Genomic DNA, 19697 nt, shown 5'->3' with positions numbered 1-19697 from the left:
TCAGGTGGAGGAATGCTTCTGAGAGCCCCCGAGAACTGAGGGCTTAAACCTCAGTAGTTTCATCTTTGGCAAATGAGAGAGAGTGGAAGGCGGAGGGGATTAACTCCAGGGTTGTCAGAAGTGGGGTGGCATTTACGGCTTCAGCCAGGGAAGCTGGGACATCACGCCAGAGTGAGGCCTCCTCCTTTCTGCCCTAGAAATCCAGAGGCAGGGGTTCCGAACACACACACCATCACATGTCAAAGCCAACAGCAAACACTCCCTATAACTCACCACCGTCGGGGCACAGGAAACAGCCTTCTGATCACGAGGGTATTGGCTCTGTATTGCTGCTGTAGCAAACAACAACACAAGTTAGTTACCTCACAGTTCCAGAGGTCGGAAGGCCCACACAAGTGTTACATCAAGGTAGAGCGGCATTCCATCAGGAAGCCCTGGGGGAGAACCCACCCATTCCCTTGCCTTTTCCTGTAAGAGAGACATCCTGCCTCTTTGGTTTGTGACCCCTCCTGCCTACTTCTCAAGCCTCTGCTTTGCCCTGTCTCCTCTCCTGAGTGTGGTTCTACTGCACTCCCTCCCTCTTATGAGGACCCTTGTGATTACATGGTTCTTCTGCCCCAAATCATCCACGGGGTCACGGATCATCTCAGGATCCTTAAAGTAATCCCATTCATCAAGTCCCTTTTACCAAGGAAGGTAAATGGATTCAGAGGTCCTGGGGATGAGGGAGCAGACATCTCTGGTATCTTACCACATCCCACAGTGAAGCTCATTCCCTTTGTTAAGGGAATTTAACTCTAATTAATTAAGGAACTGGTCTCCCATGGCACAGCTGTGGCAAAGATGAATTAAAAACCCGCACACATACAGAGGTCCTCAGGAATCCTGAACTCCATTTATACATTGATAGAAAATTGTCAATCTAGGACAATAATTGAGTCCATCTCTCCATAATTTGCATTTCTTTGGAAGAAATGGTTTGTGTCACTATCCGTATTCTACAATTGACAGAGTTGTGGCTAAGACTTGAAACACGCATAGCGTGGCCTCAGCACCTGCCGTGGTCAGCCAGCACTGTAGAACTTCTAGAGCCTCCCCGCTCTTCTGAAATGCCTGCGTTCTTCTCACCCTCACATCGCTAAGCTAGCCACCTCCGGACAGGCATTTACGATGACCAAGTGCTTAAATGCCTACACTCCTGAGTGTGAAACGAACAGGAATAAAGCACTGTAAACTGAATGCAGGAAAGCTGAAAGTGTAGGCCGCGGTTTTTACCCTGGTCAGAATGACCTGAGGAGATTTTTTAAAAAAAATATTTTATTTATTTATTTGACAGAGAGAGAGAGACAGCAAGAGCAGGAACATAAGCGGGGGGAGTGGGAGAGGGAGAAGCAGGTTTCCCGCTGAGTGCAGAGCCTGATGTGGGGCTCGATCCCAGGACCCTGAGATCATGACCTGAGCCAAAGGCAGACGCCTAACAACTGAGCCACGCTGGTGCCCTGAGATTTTTTTTTTTTTTTTTGAAGTACCAATGCTGGGATACAATTTTACACCAACCGAATCAGCATTTCTGGAGGTGGGCTCAAGCACTCTTAGTCTAAAAGTCTCCCCAGATGATTCTCCTGTGAATTCTTACGTGAATCACTAATGTGGAGCTTTGCTAATCAAAGTGTGGTCTAGACACCAGGGCGTCAGCAACACCTAGAATCTCCATGGTTGTCTCAGGCCTCACCTAGACTTTCTGAATCAAATCCTAACGATTAACAGAGTCTTAAGTATTTTGTATTTAGGTTAAAGCTTCAAGAGTACTGGTGTGGACCAGTGGTTCTCAAACTTTGGTCAAGCATGAGAGTCACCTAGATGGCTTGTTATAACATTGATTGCTGGGTGCCATCCCCAGAATTGCTAATTCGATGTCTCAGTGGGGTTCAAGAATTTGATTCTCTTACAAGTTCCTGGGCAAATCCATTTTGAGAACCACTTGTGTAGGGTGACAGAGCGTGAAAGAATTGAGAAGAAGCAGTGCTTCTTTCAGGCAAACCACACCGTATTCCTGGCTTATCTATTCCACTGAGCTGGTTGGTCCTCTGAGCAAATAAGTGGATTCACGTACCCCAAACTCTTCAGGGTGACCCTAAAAATAGTTGCAAAGCCAGGTAGGGAGATTGTTCTGGGAGCAGGAATGTGCAGAATGAATCTTGGGCGGAATCTACTCACCTTCCTGTCTAAAGTCTCTCAGCGTCCCTCGTTCTTTAGAAGGCTTTCTTGGAAGAAGAAAGCCAATGTCTTCTTTCTCCTGAGGTTATAGTGTGGGAATGAAGTCCACTTATACGTGCAATCACCTTAGTGTTTTAAGAAGTTCCTTCCTCCCTCCCTCCCTTCCTCTCTCTGTCTGCCCTACCTCTCTCTCTCTCCTCTCTTTTACGTTTTTTAAAATTTTATTTTTATTGTTATGTTAGTCACCATACAGTACATCATTAATTTTTGATGTAGTGTTCCATGATTCATTGTTTGCGTATAATACCAAGTGCTCCATGCAGTACGTGCCCTCCTTAATACCCATCACCGGGCTAACCCATCCCCCCACACCCCTCCCCTCTAGAACCCTCAGTTTGTTTCTCAGAGTCCACAGTCTCTCATGGTTTGTCCCCCCTCCAATTCCCCCCCTTCATTTCTCCCTTCCTTCTCCTAATGTCCTCCCTGCTGTTCCTTATGTTCCACAAATAAGTGAAACCATATGACAATTGACTTTCTCTGCTTCATTTATTTCACTTAGCATGATCTCCTCCAGTCCCATCCATGTTGATGCAAATATTGGGGATTCATCCTTTCTGATGGCTGAGTAATATTCCATTGTATATGTGGACCACATCTTTATCCATTCGTCTGTTGAAGGGCATCTCGGCTCTTTCCACAGTTTGGCTATGAAAAAATGTTCATCATCATTAGCCATCAGGGAAATTCAAATCAAAACCACGTTGAGATATAACCTTACACCAGTCAGAATGGCAAAAATTGACAAGGCAAGAAACAAATGTTGGAGAGGTTGTGGAGAAAGGGGAACCCTCTTACACTGTTGGGAATGTAAGCTGGTACAGCCACTTTGGAAAACAGTGTGGAGTTTCCTCAAAAAATTAAAAAAAAATTTAAAAAGCTACCCTATGACCCAGCAATTGCACTACTGGGTATTTACCCCAAAGACACAAATGTAGTGAAAAGTAGGTCCATATGCACCCCAGTGTTCATAGCAGCAATGTCCACAACAGCCAAACTGTGGAAAGAGCCAAGATGCTCTTCAACAGACGAATGGATAAAGAAGATGTGGTTCATATATACAATGGAATATTACTCTTTTACTTTTTTTGCCTATCAGACAATCCTAGTTAAATCAGGATGGCTTGCAATTAACTGCTACCTGTTGTCCGGAGGCAATTTCTTTGAACAATTCCCTGATCCAAACCTCCTCCCTGGGATAACAGCAGCATGAGTCTTATTAACTTCCTTCTATGGATGTGGCGGCTAAGGCTAAGTTACCTGCCCAAAGTTACTTAGCAAGTTTGGTGCTCAGACCTGGTCACTGCTCACAAATGCCCCTAGGCCTTTCCAACAAATAAGCCATCCATTCAGGCTCACTTGCTCCAACTGTCCTCCTGGGAGGAAATGCTAGTGAGGTAAGGGGAAGTGGACAAACCTGGAATGTGACTGGCAGAAGTGGGCAAGGAGGAATGGGTTTCTGCCTTCTTCCAGGCCGGCGCCCACAGCTGCACCAGGAGGCTGTCCGGCAGCCCTGTGGACAAGGGTGTGGTGAAGGCTAAGGCGGAGGGAAAGTGAGTGGGGAAACCCAACAGTCAGAGGGCCTGAGGGTGGGCCCAGCCCTGTGCCTGCTTTACAGAAAGCCTACTAATAGGTGGGTAGCCCAAGGATTTCACCACCATCGGTCTTGTGTGTTTCCTTCATGCCTTCCTTGTTCCTCACAGCACTTACCTAAGGCCACCTTCTCAGGATGGTTAGGAGGATAAAGGCTTCCTTCCAGCTGCACAGGTAAGTTAAATATAACACATTGGCCTATTTTTCCTTTCCTTTCCCCCTCTGGTTCGTTTTGTCTACATTCCTTCTCTCACCTGCCACCTGCGTCCTCGGATCCTCCCCTTAACAACGGCCTCTCTTCTCCCCTTGGCCTGATCGAGTCCTCTTGTAATGTTGCATGGCCAAGACAACTTTTGATAAATGCTCCACTTCTGAGGGATGGAACTTCATAAGACTCTTCCTTTTTGGAGAGTCTTTACTACTCCACAGAGATGTATTCTCTTTGTGATTCTTTCTTATCAACGTCTGACATTCCCTGGGCATTCTCTGAGCTAAGTTTATACAGTTTTTTTGCTTCCATTTAATTCTCCTAACACTGTATGGAACAGGTATTATTATTGTACCCATTTTATACATGAAGAAATCAGAGCGGTCACAGAGAGGTTAAGTGAGAGTTTTTAGTAAATGTGTTACGTTCCAGAATGCTGGAGCTCATTCCCATTGGGGAGGTCCTAAGAATAGGTTACTCCCAAACCCTCCTGTGGTCAACCCCCAAACAATGAGCTCCAGGTAGAGGGATGACAGAAGAGGAACTATTCTGAGTTATCTGTTGGGAAGGTGAATAGGTGATGGGTAAAACCATACCATGTGCAGGGAAGGAGCACCAGACACAGTGCTCAAGACCTATCATCAACCCCAGGTGCTTCTCATTATCCTTTAGTATTGGTCCCTTCATCTGTAAAATGCAATGGTTGAGGTGTATTATTTCCAAGAACATGCCCAACTACGAAAAGCTATAATTATGCAATAGCTTTAGAAAAGCAGAAGTCCCATTTGACCTTAGACATCTCCCCTTTTGTGTTTGTAAACATGGAGCCAAGCTTTCCTGTGGACTAGTGGACCAGTGGGGGATATGACCCCGAGTAGCTCAGAAGCTGTGGCTGACCATTCCCTGCCATGAGGGGAGGACTCAAGAGCAGAAAGGAAAATGTGGCTGAAATGGTTTGCTAACACCCTGCTCAACAAAATCCTGATTTTTTTGTCCTGCACACAGGGATGCTTAAAGCTCTTATCTCTATGCTCCTTCTCTCTTTGCTGTGGTCCAAGCTGAGAAAACATGCTCTACATCCAAAGCCTTGAGAGCTGCCCCCTAACCAGGGATTTATAAAGTGTGAGCTTGATCCAGTGGCCAAGTGCTATTCCCTATCTCCTGGAATCAGGTATCTTCTGGTAATGGAGGTAGTGTCAGAAAGAAGTTATGATGGGAGTATATGGAAAGAGAAGTCATAGAAAACATGGGCATTTCTTCTTTACCCAAAACTTTACTCCAAGTAGCTGAGAAGCTCTTGAACCATGGGAGAATGACATATGCTAATGGGAACTATGAACTAAGTCTAAGTATCCTGAGTCATCATCTTTCCATCATTAGTTCAAAACCTGGACAGAAACAAAGATGGCCAGATGGAGAGACTGAGGCTAAGGAAGGAGAAGGAAAAGTAATTTAGTTTGGAGTTAGCACGTGCATTTCCATCACTCATCTCTGAGCCTGTGCACACTCATTTGTGAAGTATAGATTGTGATACCTGTTCTTCCTACCTTGTCATTCATTATAAGGTAGGAAGAACAGGTTAAACACCTAGAGAATGAGAATGGTAGTGTCTTCCCAAAACAATAAACATCTATTGTAGTAGGTCAGGAATTTGGAGGAAGTTAAGGTGAGTGGCTCAGGTTTGGGAATGCTCATGAAGTTACAGTTGATATAGCTGCCAGGGCTGCATCATCTAAAGGTTTGACTGGGGCTTCATGATCTGCTGCTTAGATAATGTGCTCACGTGACTGTCAAGTTGATGCTGGCTTTTTTTTTTTTTTTTTTTTGACAGGAGGCCTTAGTTCTTCACCATATGGACCTCTCAGTAGGGTTGTTTGCTTGAATGTTCTCATGACATCCAGCAGACTTCCCTCATGCACACCTCCCCTTGGTTACATGGGTCAGCCCTATTTAGTATGGAGGGGACCATATAGGACCATGAATACCAGGGGTCAAGAATCAGTGGAGCTGTCTTGGGGGCCGTTTTGTAAGCTGGCTGTTGCAGTTGTCATCAGCTTTATTGTTCTAACTGAGAATATTGCTGTAAGTTGGAACCACTTCCAGCTTATGGGATGACTTTGGCTAACAGTCAGGCATTCTCTCAGCCCAGCATCTCTTTCTGTTCTCTGAACTTATGACTCCAAAATGTAATTTTTTAAAGGCTATTTGGGAGAGCAGGGGTGAGTAGGGAGGTAGTGCAGATGATAGGAAAGAAAAGGCAAGGAGGTGTCATGGATACTTAAAAAGAGCAATGAGTAAGAATTGGGTAAGTGGCTCAGAAAAGCTTCAGGAATGCTAAGCCAGTATTGTCTCAGTCAGGCTTCACTGTGCCGGTCTTCAGACAGATGCAGTAACAGACTCAGCTTTAACCAATAGTTTCAAATTTCCAACCAGTAGACCTGTAATCAGTTTTGCCAATAAAAGGCAAACGCAAGTTTGACTTCCTGTGCTGTGTCATGCTCAGACTCTGTAAGGGGTTGGCCATCATGGATATGGTCAGCAAAAGTGGCCAGATCGAAAAGTGTTAGGCTCAGCAACCTCCCTTCTGTTCTGAGCATTGCATTTTTTTCCCCATGGTAGTGAAATACAATCAAATCTTGACAGAATTTCTCAAAGATTTTCTTTCACTTTTGTGTCTCAGTCAAAATCTTAAAAAATAAAATGTCAAAAAAGAACATTTCTTATATGCATAAGTATGTCTTTTATACTTAATAAATTCAATTTTACAGGTGTTTATACAATACCAATGATGTGTCCCAGGACTTTGTGAGAGTGGGGAGGGCACAGTGAAGAGAGAATTAAAATCATTCTGTCTTCAAAAAACTTAACTGTCTTTGTGGGGATAGAGGATTAAAGAAAAGAGCTGAGAGGGACTACAATGCCACAATGGCAGACACCATTGACTGGCTGACCCAGGAGCCATTCCAGTACCTTCTCCTTGCCCACCTTTCACTATAGATGCAGAAGTAAGGTACTTGCTTTCCTGGCCTCGCTGGAAGTTAGGGGTGGTCACATAACCTATTCCTGGCCAAGGAGATATAAAGTCTGCTAGAAGCATTTGGGAAAGTTTCCTTTTCCTTATAAAAGGAACAGTTGTAAGAAAAGGGCTCGTTCCTTCCTCTCCTTCTTGCCCTGATTGTGGATATGATGGCTGAAACAGGGCAGTTATCGTGTGATCCTGAAGCAAGAAAGATGAGGCCCAAAAATCTCTATGCAGAGCGAAGCATGAAAGGAACCTCGGTCATGGATGGCATTGTTGTGCTACCAACTGCCTGGCTCTAGATTTCCAGTAATATTTATTGAAGCCACTTTTAGATGGCTTTTCTCTTGCTTGAAGATTATTCCTAACTGACATGGAAGATGGGTCATTAAGACCAAATAAGAGTATTAGAATGTACATATACTGAAAGATCAGTGAGAAATGAATTCATTGGGAGTGGAGAGGCAAGGGAGGGCTGGTTAGAGTCGGAGTCAATGGGGAGTGCTTGGATAGATGGAAATGTAGCACATGGGTGAAGAGTGGCGTTCTAGAGTGGATGCACCGAGAATCCGTTTATTGTTGCCACCAAATCTGCACCTCTAAAGACAAGGTTGTTGTGGGTCCCTGTTCCCTAAGACGTGACACATGGCTAAAGACATTTTATATAATCAGAGGTCGTATAGGCTTCTGTGTCTGAACAAAGGCTCTGGGTTTAGGTACTAGGTCTATCACAAACCAGCTGCATGGTTTTTGAACATTCCATGTAACCTTATTAAATCTTCAGCTTCCTCATTTGTAAACTCAGGGCAAAAAAAATAATGAAATAAGATAACATATATAAGGCACACAGAACTCAGTAGAAAGCATTCAATAAAGTGGGTGCTAATTATTATCACCATGACTATGATCAGATATTAATTATGTTGTCCCTCTTTACATGCCATCATAGGGATGCTTTCTTAACCCTCTAGAACCCAAATGTTCCATCTATCAAATAGGAATGTCCTCTCTCAAAGGTGTATTAAATATTAATGGAAGTCCCTGTGAAATTGTTTTTCTTTGAAGCAAATTTGCCTATAAAGAACATATGCACTTTTATTATTCTATTTTATTTTGAACCCCTTTAAATAGACTTGTGAGCTAAAAATCACTATGTGATTTTTCTTCCCTAGCAGAAGATATAAGAATTAGGCAAGAAGACAAAGATCAAAACTTTAAACAGTGACCTTTAGTTTCAGTGTAGGTTTCAGGGTTGCTATTGTCTGGAGTAAACTGTCTTAGATTTTAACAGTTTCTAAAGAGCACTGAGGCATGCTCTGGAAAATTCAGGGTCATGAAGCAGTCTCTTGTAGTAAGATTTTCTTGTACCATACATGGTCTTTACCATTAACAAAAGATGAAGGATATATAAGCAGGTTGAGAGTAGACAATGTTAAGAAGAAACTTGGAAGCTGCCATCTGAATACGCTTTTGAATTCTTGAGAACTCTCCTGTGGTTATCCAGACGGTGTTTCTTCAGGTAAGTGATTGAGCCCTCTGGGTATTAACATGAGCAAATGCATGCGCACATACTTTCTCTCACCTCCACACGTTTCTTCCTGCTTCAAACTGCATGCCTTTCAGAACTTTCCTCTCCTTGATTCACAGTATTTCTTATATGCCTTTATGACACTCCCAATTGAAATGTGCTACTTTTGCTCTCCCTTAGGTATTTGCTTTTTAACATTTCAAAATTCCACAGGTATTCCAAGCTCACTGAGGAAATATAGATTAAAAAAGACAAGAGACACAACACCAAAGGCAAGCTCTGTTTTCCTTTAATTATTGGAACTTTCCTTAGACAGGATTTGTTTTTATTTTTAATAACTTCTCCCTTTCCCTCTTCCTTCACTACTTGTTTTGTGTCTATTTTATGTTGGTCTTTTTTTTAAATTTTGTCATACTTATGTTTAATAAAACGTTATACAATATTTTTTTCAGAATAATTATGTTTCAAAATTTCACAGGCATTCCAAGCTTGCTGAGGAAAAATAGATTAAAAAAGACAAGAGACCCAACACCAAAGACAAGATCCCTCAATTTGACTTCATTAAAATTAAAATAAAAAGATAAGCCACAGACTGGGAGAAAATATTTACAAAAGACATATTTGATAAAAGATTATCCAAAATATACAAAGAACTCTTAAAGCCCCACAGTAAGAAAACAACCCAACTAAGAATTAAGCCAGACATCTCACCTTATTGACATCTCACCGAAGGAGATATACAGATGGCAAATAAGCACATGAAAAGATGTTCCACATTATATGTCATCTGGGAAATGCAAATTACAACAACAATGAGATGCGACTACGTATCTATTAGAAAGGCTCTTACCTACTGCAAGGGGTATGCTGGGTCTGACTCAAAAATCAACTGGCTGTATTTTCAGTTATTTTGCAAGCTGGTTGTTATATACAGCTATTCTTAAAAATTAAATGATACCAACTTAAAATCAAATAAATTTTTATCATATGTACCATTAAAAATTAAATTATATGAACTTATAATCAAATAAATAACCCTAACTCATCACTTCCCAAATGTTTTACTGTATATTATTGTATGTGCTCTTGAGGGTGTCTTTCATGTAGTGTATCTGGATGTGTGCTACTGTTCTGTCTTCCCTACTCCACATTTCATTGACATGCGGGAGAGCTGATGGTTGAACTTTCCATCATACTCCTGCTGGCCCTCCCTTACCTCTAGACTCAGTTTCTCTGAACTGGAGGGAGGAGGGGAATCTGTTGTGGAGTTCTACTGAGGTTTGATAGTCACTTATTTCCCAGAGACACCTTTCCGTCTAATGCCTTTAATCATAGGCTGGTCAGAACCTCCTTCCCTCCTATCCTGTCCTCACAAATTTTTGCAGAAATTTCTCAAAAGTTCTGTGTATTGATGGCAATTCTTCCTCCCTCCCCCGCTAGAGGGGCCAGAATCCTTGGCCTTCCAAAGATTCATGAGTGTTACTTAGCTAAAATGCATCATTGACATCTATCTTTGAGAGATGAAGTTAAAAAAAAAAAAGTGACATTAGAAATGAACTGGAACTGGGGGTGCCTGGGTGGCTCAGTCATTAAGCATCTGCCTTCAGCTCGGGTCATGATCCCAGGGTCCTGGGATTGAGCCCTGTATCGGGCTCCCTGCTTGGTGAGCCTGCTTCTCCCTCTCCCTCTCTGCTGCTCCCCCTGCTTGTAGTCTCTCTCTCTCTGTCAAATAAATAAATAAAATTAAAAAAAAAAAAAGAAATGAACTGAAACTAGGAAATCCCACAGAAGAATGATGAACAGAATGTAGTGGCATGTGAAGGTGGGCTCCAAACCAGACCAAGCTGATGTCTAGATAAGAGAATGCAGTGTCTGGTTCCCCGTAGCTTTGAGATTTGGCCCTGCCAGCGAGGTCACAAGGACCTCTTGAAAAGTTGCATTAACTTTTATTACCCACATGCCAAACGTAACGTTAAGTGGCAAAACAGATTTTCCACTAAGATTCTGGTCTGGAACAGTCTAGCATATGAGCTGCAATTTTGTTGGCTTTCTTCTTGAAGAACGTGCAGATCAGCTCTTTCAGGCATGTTGAAGTGATGCTGCTCAAAGAGTGCTAGAAAATGGACAAGTACCATGAGCAGAGTTTTAGAGCCAAGCCACAGAATCTCCTTTCTAGATCAGTACTCGGCTTCTGCCACAGTTTGAATGAGAAAGCACTATATGGAATATTCTCAGACATTTTAAAATCAAGAACACTGTGTAAGAGCTAGTATCGGTTAGAAAGACCCCTTAGGCAGATTCCTCTCAAGTATCTGGACAAAGGAAATGCTTAACTCACAATGAACTACAAGGTCCTCCTATTGCAGCATTAAGACTATGAAACCAACGTGTAGTGCTTTTTTATTTTTTATTTATTTATGTTTTTTCCTGGCTGATAGGAAGCTCTGTTTTCCTTTAATCATTGGAACTTTTCTTTAGACAGGATTTTTTATTTTTAATAACTTCTCCCTTCCCCTCCTCTTTCACTACTTGTTTCAATGTCTATTTTATGTTGGTCTTTTAATTGTTATACTTGTGTTTAATAAAATGTTATACACTATTTTTTTCAGAATAATTGCATAATAGAACAGTCAATAAATCGGTGATTTTGGTGTGTTGGACTGTGAGTAATCCAATGTTATGTACATAAAATCCAATAAAAGTAAAACAAAAACATATTTTTGGAAGTCAGTAAAGGTGTAAATAAATACTTTATAAGTTAAGTAAATGCATTTTGAGTGGTCTACCATATGTCCAGCCCTATGTGATAAGAATGACAGTAAATCAAAAGTTGAAGATACAGTTTATTGAGAACCTAATCTTACTGGATGGGGAAGATTTACCAACAACCATAATTAATAGCTTCCATTTTTTAGACACCAGCTATGTTCCAGGTGCATTTTAAACATTATTTTATTTAATCTCGCCCTGCCCCCCTCAACACTCTAATTCAGTGGGTTGGGTTTCCTATTAAATCGCTAACCAGGTGATTTTAACCTGAAGTCGGGGTTGAGAGTTTCTAATTCAGAATAAGAGAACAGGTGTAACTGCATGCAGCTCACATCCGATCCAAGCAGAGGCATGTGATGCGCTCACACTCTCTCCGTGCATGGGGGACAGCAGCCTGCCTGGAGCGAGGGTATGAGGTCAGATGATGGAACCACAGATGGGGACATTCAATTCTGGAGAAGAATGTGTAATGAAGATAATGCCTATGACAGTACTTAAAGAAAAAACAAAACCACTTCGCTTGAAAAGTGATTGTATTGAGACACAATGGCTTTGCCACAAAAATACTCTCATGAAGGCTGGGGAGGAGTGTTAAGGCCTAAATGTTTGTTTTCCCTCCAATTCATACGCCGAAACCCCAGCCCCCAATGTGATGTTTGGAGATGGGACCCTTGGGAGGTAATTAGGGTCAGATGAAGTAAGGAGACCCTCAGGTGTTCCTCATACAAAGAGACACCCGAGTGTTTGCTCCCTACAACCACGCAGACACAAACTCACCCACCTAAGCACGCATGCGCCCACCTAAGCACGTACCCAGACGCAAACAAGAGGTCACGTGAGCTCATAACAGCAGCTGCCTACAAGCCAAGAAAAGAGGCCTCAGAGGGAATCTGCCTTGCTAACACATTGATCTTGAATTTCCCGGCATCTGGAACGCTAAGAAATACTTATCTTTTTTCTCTTATTTACAAGCTGAGGGTGTTTTGTGTTGGCAGCCAGAACTAAGACGAGGAGCGACCAAGAGTAGAGTAGAGCCCATTTTTCTAAACTGGGTAACATTTTAAGGTATTTCCTCTCTCAACCTTTGCCCATCTCCTCTCACTGGCCTTTTCAAACTTACTTTTCATTCCTCTCGACTATATCTTCACCGCCGACTGAGAACTTTGAAGGCAGCCACTTGTCTTCTTTATGATTGGGCTTCCAGAGGGGAGCACAATGTCCTGCACATAATAGGTACTCCATACAGTTTGTCAAATGAATCCGTAAGCTACTGTTAGACCTCTCAGCCTCACTGGTCCAGGGAAACAGACCATCACAACTGTCAGCAAACCTATTGAAAGCCCCAGACCATGTGTTTTGGGGCCTCTCATAAGATGGCAGTAAATAGGAAGTAAAGTGACCGGCACATTTTCTCCATTGTGATGAAATTATCCATATTTTTTTTGGTTTGGAAAGGTATGGACTATAAATCATTGAACTCTGAAGAAAGCTCATAAATAAATTGATTCCAGTAGGTTAGTCATGGAATGTATGGTATATTTTCCAGTCAAAACCATAATTCTAATTAGCAGTCTTGGTGATGAATGGAACAGTCTTGTAAGTTTGCTCGTAAGGTGATGAGTGAAGGTAGCTGGAGGTTGACTGTCCTGTTCTTGTACTATTGGCCAAACCTTTACATGTGTCAAGCCAGGTATAACTTTAGAATTTTTTATTTAACAACAAGCTAAGCCTGAGGTCATGCTTCAGACAGTTGTAATTGAGTGCTACAGAAAGCAGAGAATTTCTAAATTTCCTTCTGGTAGCAAACGCAGATAAATATATTGGTGGTGACTCATTTCCCCACCACCCCAGCCCCCAAAGCATCTGAGCAGTTTTCATTTGAGCTGATTTAGGACATCAGTATCAAGCTGGACATAACAGAGTGCTGTCACTTTTGATCTTAAGTTTAAATGGTTAACAATCAATGTTAAATTTTAACAATCAACAATCACAACAGAATTCTTTTTTGGTTTTGTTTTATTGAGATATAATTGACATACGGCACTGGATAAGTTTAAGATATATAGCATAATGTTTTGACTTACGTATATTGTGAAATGATTGCCACAGTCAGTTTAGTTAACAAGCAGTATCACAAAAATACAAAAAAAAATTATTTTTCCTTGTGATTTACTCTTAGGATTTATTCTTAGGATTTACTCTTTTAACAACTTTGAAATATACCGTATAGTGTTAACTCTAGCCATCATGTTGTACATTACATTCCTAGTACTCCTTTGTCTTTTAGAAGTTTGTGACTTTTGACCATCTCATCCAATTATCCTTCCCCTTCTGTAATGACCATTCCAACAGGTGTGAGGTAATTTTGTGGTTTTGATTTACATTTCCCTGATGACTAGAAATGTTGAACATATTTGCATGTACCTGTTAGCCATTCGTATATTTTGGAAAAATGTCTATTTGGGTCTTTTGCACATTTTCAATTGGATTATTATTGTTTTGCTGTTGACTTGTGTGAGTTCTTTATATATTTGGATATTAGCTGCTTATCACATACATAGTCTGTGAATATTTTTTCCCATTTTGTACCTTATTTTTTCATTTGTTGACTTTCTTTTGCTCTGCCGAAGCTTTTTAGTTTGATGTAGTTCACTTGTTTACTTTTGATTTTGTTGCTTGTGCTTTAGGTGTCATATGCAAAAATTATGGCCAAGATCACATCAAGGAGTTTCCCCCCCCCCCCATTTTCTTCTAGGATTACGATGGTTTAAATGGATTAAATGGATTTAATAGTGATGGATTTAAATGGATTAAATCTTTAATCCATCTTGAGTTAATTTTTTGAGTGCTGTAAGATAGGGGTCTAGTTTCGTTCTTTCACATGTGAATAGCCAATTTTCCCAACACCATTTATTGAAGAGACTGTCTCTTCACCATTGAGTGTCCTTGGCTCCCTTGGGGTTATAGCTGGGCTTTCAGTTCTGTTCTATTGATCTATGTGTTTTTGTGCCGGTACCATACTATTTTGATTACTATAGCTTTATAGTATAACTTGAAATTAGGAAGTGCAACACCTCCCACTTTGTTCTTCTTTTTCAGGAGTACTTTGGCTATTCAAGGTCTTTTGTGGTTTCATGTAAATTTTAGGATTGTTTTTGTTTTTCCTATTCCTGTGAAAATACCTTTGGAATCTTGATGAGAATTGCATTGAATCTATATATGGCTTTTTGTAGCATTAATTCTTTCAACCCATGAACACTGATACCTTTGCATTTATTTTTGTCTTCTTTGATTCTTTCATCAGTGACTTGTAGTTTTCAGAGATTATTCACCTCCTTGGTTAAGTTTATTCCTAAGTAGTTTGTTGTTTTTTGATACTATTGTAAATAGAATTGGTTTCTTTAATTCTTTTAAAGACCATCTGTTGTCAGTATATGGAAAAGCTACTGACTTTTGTATGTTAATTTTGTTTCCTACTATTTTGTTGAATTCATTGAATAGATACAACAGTTTTTTTTTTTTTTGGTGAAGTCTTTAGGATTTTCTACATATAAAATCATGTCATCTGCAAATATAGACAATTGTACTTCTCTTCCAATTCGGATGGTTTTTATTTTTTACCTGTTTTCTCTGGCAAGAACTTCTAGTACTATATTGACTGGAAGTGGAGAGACTGGGCATCCTTGTTTTGTTCCTGATCTTAAAGGAAAAGCTTTCAACATTTCATCATTGAATATGCTGTTAGCTGTGGGTTTATCATTTATGGTCTTTATTTATGTTGAGGGCTATTCCTTCTATACCTGCTTTGTGAAGAGTTGTTGATCATGAATGGATGTTGAATTTGGTCCATTGCTTTATCTGTGTCTGTTGAGATGATAAGATTTTGTTTTCATTCTATTAATATGTGTTCACATTGATTGATATGTATGTTGAAATATCCTTGCATCCTAGTTATAAATCCCAAATGTTCATGGTGAATGATCCTTTTAATTGCTGCTGAATTTGGTTTACTAGGTGTTTTGTTTTGTTTTGTTTTGTTTGAGAATTTTTGTGTCTATATTTATCTGGGATATTGATCTGTAGTTTTCTTTCTTTGTAGTGCACTTTCTAGCTTTGCTGTAGGCTAATGGTGGCTTTATAAAATGACTTTGGGAGCTTCTGGTTTTTGGGAGAGTTTGAGGATTGGTGTTAATTCTTTAAATATTTGTAATATTCGCTGGTGGAATCATCTGAACCTGGGCTTTTCTTTATTGAGAGATACTGACTCAATCTCCTTATTAGTGATTTGGTTTATGCAGACTTCCTGTTTCTTCCTGATTCAATCTAGGTAGTTTGTATGTTTCTAAGAATGTTTCCATTTCTTCTAAGTTGTCCAGTTTGTTGGCATGTAATTGTTAATAGGAGCCTCTTAGGATCCTTTATATTTCTATGGTATCAGTTGTAATGTCTCCTTTTTTAATTATAATTTTGTTGATTTGAGTCCTCTTTTTTTTTTTTTTTTTCTTGGTTAGTGTAGCTATAGGTTTGTCAATGTGGTTTATCTTTTGAAAGAACCAATTATTAGTTTGGCTAATCTGTTCTATTGTTTTTCCAATCTCTGTTTTATTTATTTCTCCTCTCATCTTTTTAAATTTTTTTCTGTTTCTAACTTTGGGCTCATTTCTTTTTCTTGTTCCTTAGGGCATAGAGTTACTTTGTTTATTGGGCATCTTTCTTGCTTCTAAATATAGGGTTTTATTGCTAGGATTTCATTCTTAAACTGTTTTTGCTGGATCCTGTTAGTTCTAGCATGTTGTGTTTCTATTTTCTTTTTTAATTTTTAAAAATTTTATCCAATATTTTTATTTAAAGTATGGTTGACATACAGTATTATATTAGTTTCAGGTGTACAACATAGTGATCAGACACCCAAAAACATAACAAAATGATCACCATAAGTGTAGTTGTTACCTATTATTATACGAAGTTATTATAATTCCTGTGACTTATTTGTTTTATGAATGGAAGTTTGTACCTTTTAATCGCCTTCTCATATTTTTCCCATCTCTCCAGCTCCCTTCTGTCTGGCAGCCACGAGTTTCTCCTCTGTATTTATGAGCCAGTATCTTTTTTGTTTTGGTGGTTCATTTGTTTTTTAGATTCCACATATAAGTGAAATCATGTGGTATTTGTGTTTATGACTTACCTCAGTTAGCATAAACCCTCTAGGATTATCCATGTTGTTGCTAATGGTAAGATTTCAGTCTTTTTTATGACTGAGGAATATTCCTGTGTGTGTGTGTGTGTGTGTGTGTGTGTGTGTGTGTGTGTGTATCACTTGTTTATCCATTCATCTATTGATGGACACTTAGGTTGCTTCCATATCTTAGCTATTGTAAGTAGTGCTGCAGTGAACACAGGGATGCCCATGTCTTTTTGAATTAATCTTTTTGTTTTCTTCAGATCAGTACCCAGAAGTGGAATGGCTGGATCATATGGTTATTCTATTTTTAATTTTTGGGGAATCTTCATACGGTTTTCCATAGTGGCTGCATCAATTTACACTCCTCCCAACAATGCTTGAGGGTTTACTTCCTCCACATTCTCATCAGCACTTATTTCTTGTGTTTTTGAACTAGCCATTCTGACAAGTGTGAGGTGATATCTCATTGTGGTTTTAATTTGCATTCCCTGATGATAAATGATGTTGAGCATGTTTTCATGTGTCCTGGCCATCTGTATGTCTTCTTCGGAAAAATGTCTGTTGAGGTCCTCTGCACATTTTTTAATTAGTTGTTTGTGTTTTTTTGTGCTGGGTTGTATGAGTTCTTTAGATATTTTAGATACTAAATCCTTATCAATCATTTGCAGATATCTTCTCCCATTCAGTAGGTTGCCTTTCCATTTAGTAGATTATTTACTTTAATGTTCAGAAGCTTTTTAATTTGATGGAGTCCCAGTAGTTTATTTTCACTTTTGTTTCCCTTGCCTGAGCAGGCAGATGCAAAAAAAAAATATTGCTAAGACCAATGACCAAGAGTTTATTGCCTATGTTTTAGGAGTTCTAAGGTTTAAAGTCTTAAATTTTGGTCTTTAATCCATTTTAAACTTTTTTTTAATATATAGTATAAGAAGGTGGTCTAGTTTCATTCTTTGCATGTAGTTGTCCATTTTCCCCAACACCATTGCTTAAAGAGCCTGTCCTTTCCCCCTTGTGTATTCTTACCTCCTTTGTTGTAGATTGACCATATAAGTGTGGGTTTGTATCTCAGCTCTGGTTCCATTCATCTCTGTGTCTGTTTTGGTGCCAGTACCGTCCTATTTTTATGGCTATAGCTTTCTAGTATAGTTTGAAATCTATAAATGTAATGCCTCCAGCTTTGTTCTTTCTCAAGATTGCTTTGTATTTGGGAGTCTTTTGTGGTTCCATACAAATAACAGTATTGTTTGGTCTTGCTGTGTGAAAATACTATTGATATTTGATAAGGATTGTGCTGAATGTGTAGAAAGCATTGGGTAGTATGGAAACTTTAACAATATTAACTCTTCCGATTGATGAGCATGGTGTTTCTTTCCATTTATTTGTGTTCTGTTCAGTTGTTTTCATCAGTGTCTTACAGTTTTCCAAGTACAGGTCTTTTATCTCCTTGGTTAAATTTTTTCCTAAGTATTTTATTCTTTTTAATGTGATAATGGGATTGTTTTCTCAAATTTCTTTTTCTGCTACTTTGTTATCACTCTATAGAAATGGAACAGATTTGTGTGTTTTAGGTTTGTATCCTGCCACTTGACCAAATTCTTCAAATAGTTGTAATTTTTTGGTGGAGTATTTAGGATTTTCTCTTTATAGTATCATCTACATACAGTTATTTATTTGGGTCCTCTCTCTTTTGTTCTTAGTGAGTCTGGCAAAAAGGTTATCAATTTTGTTTATCTTTTCAATGAACCAGCTCTTGGTTTCATTGATTTTATTTTTTTTTTTAGTCTTTTTCATTTATTTCTGCTCTGATCTTTTTTCTCTCTTTGCTTCTATGAACTTTGGACTCTTTTTGTTCTTTTTATGGCTTTTAGAGGTGGTTTTTTGTTTGTTTCTGGTTACCATGAGGTTCATATATAACATCCTAAGTACATAGCGGTGTGTATTAAGTTGATCATTTAAGAAGATCAAATACATTTAAAAAAAACTTCATTTTTACTCAGCCTTTCTCCATGTTTTATATATATGTTGTCATACTTATTTTCTTTATTTTGTGAGTCCTCTTAACTAATTTTTAAGATACAGTTTATTTTACTACTTTGGTCTTTTAATTTTCATACTAGCTTTATAAGTGATTGCTATACTACTTTTCCTGTATGTTTGCTTTTACTCATGAAATTGTTTTCTTTCATAGGTTTCTTCTAATTATGACCTTTTCTTTTCCACTTTAAGTTTCTTTAGTATTTCTTGTAAGGCTGGTTTAGTGGTGATGAACTCCTTTAACTTTTGTTTGTTTGGAAACTCCATCTCATCTTCAAATCCGAGTGATAACCTTGCCAAGTAGAATATTACTGGTTGTCAGATATTTCCTTTCTGCACCTTGACTATATCATGCCACTCCCTTCTGGCCTGCACAGTTTCTGCTAAAAAATTAGCTGATAATCTTATGTGGTTTATAACTTTATGTGGTTTCCCTTGTGCATAACTAGTTGCTTCTCTCCTGCGGGTTTTAAAGTTCTCTATCTTTAAATGTTGACATTGTCGTGGTGTGGACCTCCTTGGGTCGTCGTGTTTGGAATGCTCTGTACTTTCTGAACCCAGATGTCTTTTTCCTTTCCCAACTTGGAGAAGTTTGTAGCTGTTATTTCTTCAAATAAGTTTTCTTTCCTTTTTAGTTCTCTTTTCCTTCTGGGACGCCTGTAATGCAAGTATTTGTTTGCTTGATATTATCCAAGAGATCCTATAAGCTATTCTCATTAACTTTTTTTTCTTTCTATTCAGCTTGGGTGCTTTCCTTTACTATCTTCGAGGTTGTTGATCCATTTTTCTGCATCTTCTAATCTATTGATTCCCTCTAGTGTAGTTTCCATTTCAGTTATTGTGGTCTTCAACTCTGATTCTTTTAAATATTTTCTGTGTCTTTCTTGAAGTTCTCAAAGAGTTCATTCACTCTTCTCTCCATGCCAGTGAGCATCTTTATGACCATTGCTTTGAACTCTTTGTCAGGTAGATTGGTTATCTCCATTTAGTTTAGTTCTTTTTCTGAGGGATGTGTGTGTGTGTGTGTGTGTGTGTGTGTGTGTGTGTGTGTTTCATTTGGAGTGTATTCCCCTTTCTCCTCATTTTGTTT

Source organism: Eumetopias jubatus, unplaced genomic scaffold (genome assembly GCF_037043125.1).
Source record: "Eumetopias jubatus isolate StellerSeaLion01/CBP00866 unplaced genomic scaffold, mEumJub1_p1.0 scaffold_5, whole genome shotgun sequence".
Lineage (NCBI taxonomy): Eukaryota > Metazoa > Chordata > Mammalia > Carnivora > Otariidae > Eumetopias > Eumetopias jubatus.
The sequence above is the reverse complement of the archived record's forward strand: the minus strand, read 5'-3'. Positions refer to the sequence as shown.